At 42.2% G+C, this 8058-nt stretch overlaps 1 non-coding gene across 1 annotated transcript; it reads left to right on the top strand.

Annotated features, from left to right (window-relative positions):
- The first annotated feature begins 7116 nt into the window (after positions 1-7116).
- On the top strand, positions 7117-7188 carry Trnaq-uug. The gene has a single exon. It is a non-coding gene; the product is annotated as a tRNA-Gln (tRNA).
- Positions 7189-8058: the final 870 nt, after the last annotated feature.

Consider the following 8058-nt stretch of genomic DNA (forward strand, 5'->3'; position numbering starts at 1 on the left):
GAGACTTTAACACAATCTGTGACGCACACACAAATTGTGTTGGCTCGAACATGAATAGAAAATGTAACCCTGGCTAACGGGATCTGCTAAGTCACTTTCAGCTGGCTGATCCATATAGGTTGGAACATCTGAACACTCCACAGGTGACGTGGTCAAATAGTGACAGGTCTTCCAGAACATATCTAGATATGATTTTAATTAGAAAAACAGATAAGTCCATAGCTAAGTGTCCACAGTTTTATCTAGTCAGCTACGATGATCACAAGATGGTTACCTGTAAGCTGACAGTAGATAAGTTGCATAGACAGGGATCTGGCTAATGGAAACTCAATACATCCCTTTTGGCAATTGAGGAGTACAGAAAGCGGATCGAGATGTTAATAAGAGGGCATTGACAGGTACCATCATTAATAACAAATAGTAGTGCGTCATAAAAAGAGCCAAAAATATTAATCTATTAGGTTTAGCATAAGTTTAGCTAATAAGAGACGTAGAATAAGATATGGTCTAGTTAAGGAACTAGAAGCCTGGAAGACTGGTAATGCGGACCAAGTGAAGGTGAAGAGACTGCAGTTGAATCAGTATCTTGAAACCCAACACATGGGAAGTATTGCCAGAGCTAAGTTACGTGGGAAGTGAAATTAACAAGGCCACTGGATGGGCCCAAATGGTGGAAGCTCGGCAAGGAAATAGTTCCATATTCGGTCTTTGACGAATCAAAACGGTGTCTTAGTAAACGAACCCGAGGAAATGTGTGAGGCCTCTCGGGAGAACTTCGCCCAGCTGTTCGGGGGTGATGGCAGTCCTGATAGTGGGGAGGTCCTGGAGGACTATCTTGCCGAGCTGCCGTGCCTCTCGCGGTCGGATGCGGAGTCTTGTAATGGGTCAATCACGCCTGTAGAGGTGATGGAGGCTTTGGCCGACTGTAAAGCGGGTAAGTCGCCGGGACTTGATGGTCTTCCGTACGAGCTGTATAAATGTATGCCAGACTTGTTCGGGCACCTACTGGCTGACGTGTACGCGAAATGGCAACAGAATGGGTTTATCCCCAGATCTGTTCGCTGGGGAGTAGTGACGTTGGTCAGAAAGGACATGGACATGGAGGAAGTTTTAGATAACTTCAGGCCGATCACTCTGTTAAACGGAGAAGTGAAGATTTTGGCCAAGGTCTTAGCAAAAGGTTGGCACGTGTCTCGAATGGTATAGTCGGGGAAGCACAGAAGTGTGCCATTCCAGGCAGAACCATTCAGGACAATCTTCACCTTATTCGTTATACCATAGAGAGGGTTGGTGATAAATCTGGCAAAGGTGGTGCATTGGTACATTTGAACCAATCTAAAGCTTTTGATAGGGTTGACCATCGATACTTGGCGACTGTGCTTGCGCGGTTCGGCCTAGGCCTTGTCTTCCTCACGTGGTTCATCACTCTGTATCACAACATTGACTCGATAGCTCGGGTGAACGGTTTCCTTTGGAAACCGTTCTACATCAGTTGCTCGGTTCGTCAAGGATGTCCGCTCTCACCACTTTTACATGTGGTGGCTCTTGAACCCCTACTGCGAATGTTGAGTGGCAGCCCGAAAGAACCAGGTTTAAAGGAGTTTGTTACAGCTTATGCGGACGATATCACTATCAGCGTAACCACAGTAGCACGCTTACGTGAAGTGTGTAAGGATATTGAGGTTTACGAGACGATGGCAGGAGCAAAGATTAACCAGGAAAAGTCGGTCGGCTTGAAGCTCGGCACCTGGGTTGGCAAGTCGATGCCCTCAGACAGCGTTGTTGGGCGCTAGACAGAGGGACCGGTTAACTTGCTGGGAGTCTGGTTTGGACCAGGCCTCCAGATAGAGAAGAACTGATGGAGGTTTCGAGCAGGGTGGCTGCTGTAGTCAAGACCTGGTCTTGGCGGTAGCTATCCCTGAATGGGAGGGCGGAGGTGGCCAATGTGTTTATCGCATCGGTCATTAAGTACCGCTTGTCCGTCGTGCCCTGTCCGGATTCGTGGTGGATCAGGTTGGAGAGACAGCTCTTTCGCTTTGTGTGGAAGGGCAAGTCGCCACTTGTGAAACGCTCTGTCTGTTGTCAAAAGCCATTAAAGGTAGGTTTAGGGATGCCTTGGTTAATGATGCGCAGACATGCGATTGAGGTTGAGGCATCTCTGGATTCTCCTGGATGGGGAACGGGTGTGATCTCCGCTGGCCAGAAAAATGTCCCCCGAGTTCAAAAGTTTTTGCAAACAAGAAGCCTGGTGTTTTCGTAGACCGAGATCGAGCGAGTGGCAAAAAGAGTGTCGTAAGGCCCTCCTGCTATCCCGGCGCTCGGACAACGCCAACGGTGTGGGTTCTACACGAATTTTATATAGTGGGTTGATCGAGTCTGAATGTGACGAAGGCCTGGGAGCGACCGGAAGTTTTAACAAACGAAGGTAAGAATTGTTTTCTCACGGTTGTAGCGATAACGAAAGAAGCAGTATGGAAGACTAGGATAAAAGAGATTAAGACAGGCAACATTATCTCCGGCCACGATTTACGATCATTTTTTACTTTTCATTTGAAAAGGAAGGTGTAGCTGGAGAAGAGGTGTCTGCCGGAGAGTATGTACAAAAAGAGATGGAAACATGTTGCACGAGTGTTGTGCGTGCACGGAACCGTGTCAATAGGTTATAAAAGAAGAACAAAAAAAAAAAAGGTACCAGCGATAGTTCGGGGCTTTTGGGGTCGGAGCGTGTCCTGATCATCGCTACATTTGTGTTGTCTCTGTATTGTTAATTTCATTCGATTTTTTAAAATGTTATATAATTTTTATATTCATATTTTATGTAAAATCATAACGTATTACTGATCCCAATCAGTTGTTTTGTCCATTTCTGTATTTGGCCCCATGTGGGCCATAAAGAAATTGGTATTTCGTCTGCGGTTATGTTCTGAGTTCAAATTCTGCCGAGGTTGACTTTGCCTTTCATCCTTTCGGGGTCGATTAAATAAGTACCAGTTACGCACTGAAGTCGATGTAATCGACTTAATCCCTTTGTCTTTGTTTGTCCCCTCTATGTTTAGCCCCCTGTGGGCAATAAAGAAATAAATTTTAGATAGTTCAGTTGTTAGCACGCTAGGCAAAATGCTTAGCAGCATTTCATCCTTACGTCGAGTTCAAATTCCATCGAGGTCGTCTTTGCCTTTCATCATTTTAGGGTCGATAAAATAACTACTAGTTGATCACTAGGGGATCCTCTCCTTAACTTGTAGACTTTGTACCAAGATTTGTAACCGATAATAGATAGTTCAGTTGATCACACAGCTGTCGCTGCCGTACGTCGAAACAGATATGAGAATATAATATTTATGCATGTGTGTTAAATGTCAGCATTTGTCTCATGTTTATGTAAAATACAGCTATGCTAATTTAACATCGGAATTTTCAATATAGATTTTCGTTTGCCAATAATTTATGATGTTGACCTTTTGACTTGAATGTTATCGTTTTCTCGAGCATTTTTGACAATAATGAATTGACGCAAAATGATTTGTTTGAAATATTATATGCTTTCTGTACAAGAATTTTTAATTTGTTGTTGTTGTTGTTATTATTATTATTATATTATTATTATTATTATTATTATTATATTATTATTATTATTATTATTATTATTATTATTATTATTTCACTTTGTTTTTCTTTTCAGTTTAAACTTTTGTTATAGAAAAAAATCTATAATTTATTATTCAACGTTAAAAGGTAAGGAATTATTTCGTAATTTCACTTCAATTAAGATCGAACATAATTATTACAAAAAAAAGAAAAAATTGCTGTCTGTAAAATTTAACTGAATTTTCAAATCCCACCAGATTGTTGATAAAATTGATAAATTATATATTTCCATGATGCTATGGCGGTGAACTGACAGATTCGTTAGCATGCGGGGTAGTATGCTTAGCGGAATTTTATCCATCTTTACGTTCGGAATTCAAAGTTCGTCGAGTTCGACTTTTCCTTCCGTCCTTTCGGGGTCGATAAAACCATCCCACTCCACTGAAATTACTGGCATTGTACTAAAATTTGGAACTAAAATATTTATATGACGCTAAGGCGGTGAGCTGGCAGAATCGATAGGTACGCCTAGTAAAATGTTTAGCAGATTTTCCTCCGTCTATACGATTTGAGCTCAAATCTCCTCCGATGTCGACTTTTCTTTTAGTCGTGTCGGGGTTGATAAAATAAGTAAGTACCAGTTGAACACTGGCACCTTCTCCCGAAATTGCTCGCCTTAAATCAAAATCTGAAGCCAATATATTTTTACGACGGAGGACCGGGTTTCTCTGAAGCGACGATGACCAATGTGTTCCGCATTTGTATTTTGAATTCAAATCCCACCACCCTACCTTTCATTCTTACGGTGTTGATACTGGCTGCATCGCATCCCGTTAATACTTGACTGCTGCCCCCACCGACAATCAGACAGTCAGGTCAGATTCTGGTGAGGGTGGGATCAATCAAATTTAGTTACATCTCTTTTTGTGTTCTGAACTCTAATCCTGCCGAGATCGACTTTGTCGTATTCTCCTGGGGCGAGTGGATTCAAATATCAGTGAAGTAAATTCTACGTCTATATGATCGACCAAAGGAGTGTGGCCTAGTGGTTGAAGTGTTGCGCTCCCGATCGCAAGGTCATGGCTTCGATTCCTGGGTCAGGCAGCGTGTTATGTTCTTCAGCAAAGTACTTCATTTCACGTTGCTCCATTTCATTCACCAATAAATGAGTAACCCTGCAAAAGATTGCCGTTCTGTTCAGGAGAAAATGTTGCGCCCTCGGTCATTTTATACGCCATGGAAACCGGGTGACCTGCCCCATGAGTCATAAGACTCGAGACACTACTTCCTTTACTAGTACCGACACCAACTCGTTTATATTTGACTGCACCCTCCCACCAAAAAATTTGGCTCTTAGCTTATGTTAAAAATTTAGTTGCATTTCATTTTACGTTCTGGGTTCAAATCGCGCCGTAATCGACATTGTCATTCTTCCGGAAAAGGTGGATGAGAGGTCAGTCAAGTAAATACTGCGTCGAATAAAATCGATCGTTCACACTGCCATAGTCACCACCACCACCACCACCACCGCCGCCGCCGCCGCTGTTACCAGCAACTACAGCAAGCGCCCCCACAAAAACTATACGAGGCGCTATGCTACATAATCAGGATTTAATCACGTCCTTTTACACCCAGAGTTCAGATTCCACCTTTGTCATCTCCGCTTCTCATCTTTCCACGGTTGATAAAATAAGGTACCATTCTAGTACTAATACACTTATGATTTGTTTGCTCTATAAGGCGGCGAGCTGGCAGAATGGTTAGCACGCCGGGCTAAAAATGCTTAGCGACATTTCGTCCATCTTTACGTTCTGAGATTAAATTCCACCGAGGTCGATTTTGTCTCCCATCCCTTTCAGGAGTCGATAAAATAACTACCAGTTATGCATTGAGGTCGATTTACCCCCTTCCCCGAAATTGTTGACCTTGTGCCGAAATTTGAAATCATTATTTGACTGTTCTAAGGCGGCGAGCTGGCAAAATCGTTAGCAATCTGGACGAAATGTTTAGCGGTTTTTCGCCCGTCGCTACGTTCTGAGTTCAAATTCCGCCGAGGTCGACTTTGCCTTTCATCCTTTCGGGGTCGACTGTTCCCCTCCCCACAAAATCCAGACCGTGTAGCTATATTTGACTGTTCTGAAAACGGTAAGCTAGTGGAATCGTTAGCCCGTCAGACAAAATTCTTGATGACATTTCTTCAGGCTCTTTACCATCAGAATTTAAATTTCACCGGGGCCAATTCTGTCTTTCATCTTTTCAGGGTCGATAAAATAAATTACCAATCAAATACTGGAGTCGATGTAACAAGCTAACTAACCCCTTCTCCGTAAAATTTCTGGCCCTGTGCCAAAATTAGAAGTTATTATTTCGTTGCTTCCTCCTATAAAATCTCCGGCCTGAGAATACGTTACAACTCTACACCTCTTTTTACATTCTGAGTTCAAGTATTACCTAGGTGCGTGTCATGTATACTTACATACTCTTTTCAAGCTAGCATTTTGCACAACATTTTCTATGTGATGATACTTTCTGTATCAATTCTACTCAGATAGTACTTCTCACTTTCACCAACATGGTGTATACCTTTAGTCACCAACTTAGTATTCATAACTTGGTCACATATTAGTTTCATTTTTTGATAAAAAGCCAGCTGATTTCGTCAACCCCAGTGCTCAACTGGTACTTATTTTATCGACCCCAAAAGCTTAAAAGACAAAAATCGACGTCGACGAAATTTGAACTCAACATGAAGACCGACGAAATACCTATTTCTTTATTACCCACAAGGGGCTAAACACAGAGGGGACAAAGAAGGACAGACAAACGGATTAAGTCGATTACATCGACCCCAGTACGTAACTGGTACTTAATTTTATCGACCCCGAAAGGATGAAACGCAAAGTCGACCTCGGCGGAATTTGAACTCAGAACGTAACGGCTGACGAAATACCTATTTCTTTACTACCCACAAGGGGCTAAACACAGAGAGGACAAACAAGGACAAACAAACGGATTAAGTCGATTACATCGACCCCAGTACGTAACTGGCACTTATTTAATCGACCCCGAAAGAATGAAAGGCAAAGTCGACCTTGGCAGAATTTGAACTCAGAACGTAACAGCAGACGAAATACCGCTAAGCATTTCGCCTGGCACGCTAACGTTTCTGACAGCTCGCCGCCCTAACTTGGTCATCTATCGATGACAATGATGCATCAGGTTGTTTTTTTTTCTCTCTCTTTTCCCTCCATCTCTCTTTCTATCTCTCTCTCTCCTCTCTCTCTCTCTCTCTCTCTCTCTCTCTCTCTCTCCCTAGATAACTGCAGTTAAATCAATCCCAAGGTATTTCGGTCTTTATCTTATATATTTGGCCAATGCTGTTGTCCTAGATATACAATGGTCATGGTTGGTACTCATTTGATCGTATGTCAGTTCGTTCAGAGTTTATGTAACAACAAGAAATGAGTATGAAATGGCTACACAAAGAAACAACAATGAAAGTCAAAAAATAGCCACTCACTAGTAAGAGGTTCTATGGTGTAATGGTTAGCACTCTGGACTTTGAATCCAGCGATCTGAGTTCAAGTCTCGGTAGAACCTATAAAGATAACTTTTTTTTTTTCACTTTTTTAGGCACAGGCAGGGATGTGTGGTTAAGAAGCTAACTTTGGAACTACGTGGTTTAGGGTTCATTCGCAATGCGCGGTACCTTGGGCAAGTGTTTACAACTGTAGCTACGAGCCAACCATTTCCTTGTTAGTGAACTTAATAAACAGAAACTGTATGGAAGAAGCCCGACGCTTCTACTTATATTTATGTGTCTGTGTTTGTGTTTGTATCCCCACCACTACTTGATAACCGGTGTTGGTTTGTTTTGTCCCCGTAGCTTATCGTGTGCTTGGCTACACACTCTATTCTATCTTTTTATTAATATAGAGGTAAGTTTACAAAAACTATTTCACCGAAAAGTAATATTTGACACAACTTACTAGTAGATGCTGCGTTAAAACACAGAATATTACGACAGTTTGCCATGGGAAAACTTCTCATATAGATTTATGGTACATATAAGCTAGCGGGGGATGAGCAACAGCCATCGCCCCCGCCGGGACTACCAGATCACGCGATTTTGGCCTTTCTTGGCCTTGTCAATAGCAAACCCCCGAAAGCTGGAAATAGCAGCGAATACTTAACGATATACTTAGAATTTCAGTGTCTAACCAGGCACTGGTGTCGCAAATGGCCAGTGGCTTTATTAAAAATTAATAGCGATAGGTTGGATAACTGCCAGGTTGTGAACGACTGTTCTATGACACCAGAAGAGTAGCAGGAAAAATTCTCAAATCCCAAAGCTTCAGAGCCTGACAAATATACACTTAAGCATTAATTTTGTTCTGCTAAATCTGGATTATCTGTTTCTGCTCTTTGTTCAGAAGACTGACTTTCAAAATCGTCTCCTTCCTTTCTTTT

Source organism: Octopus sinensis, linkage group LG1, assembly GCF_006345805.1.
Source record: "Octopus sinensis linkage group LG1, ASM634580v1, whole genome shotgun sequence".
In the NCBI taxonomy this organism is placed as follows: Eukaryota; Metazoa; Mollusca; class Cephalopoda; order Octopoda; family Octopodidae; genus Octopus; species Octopus sinensis.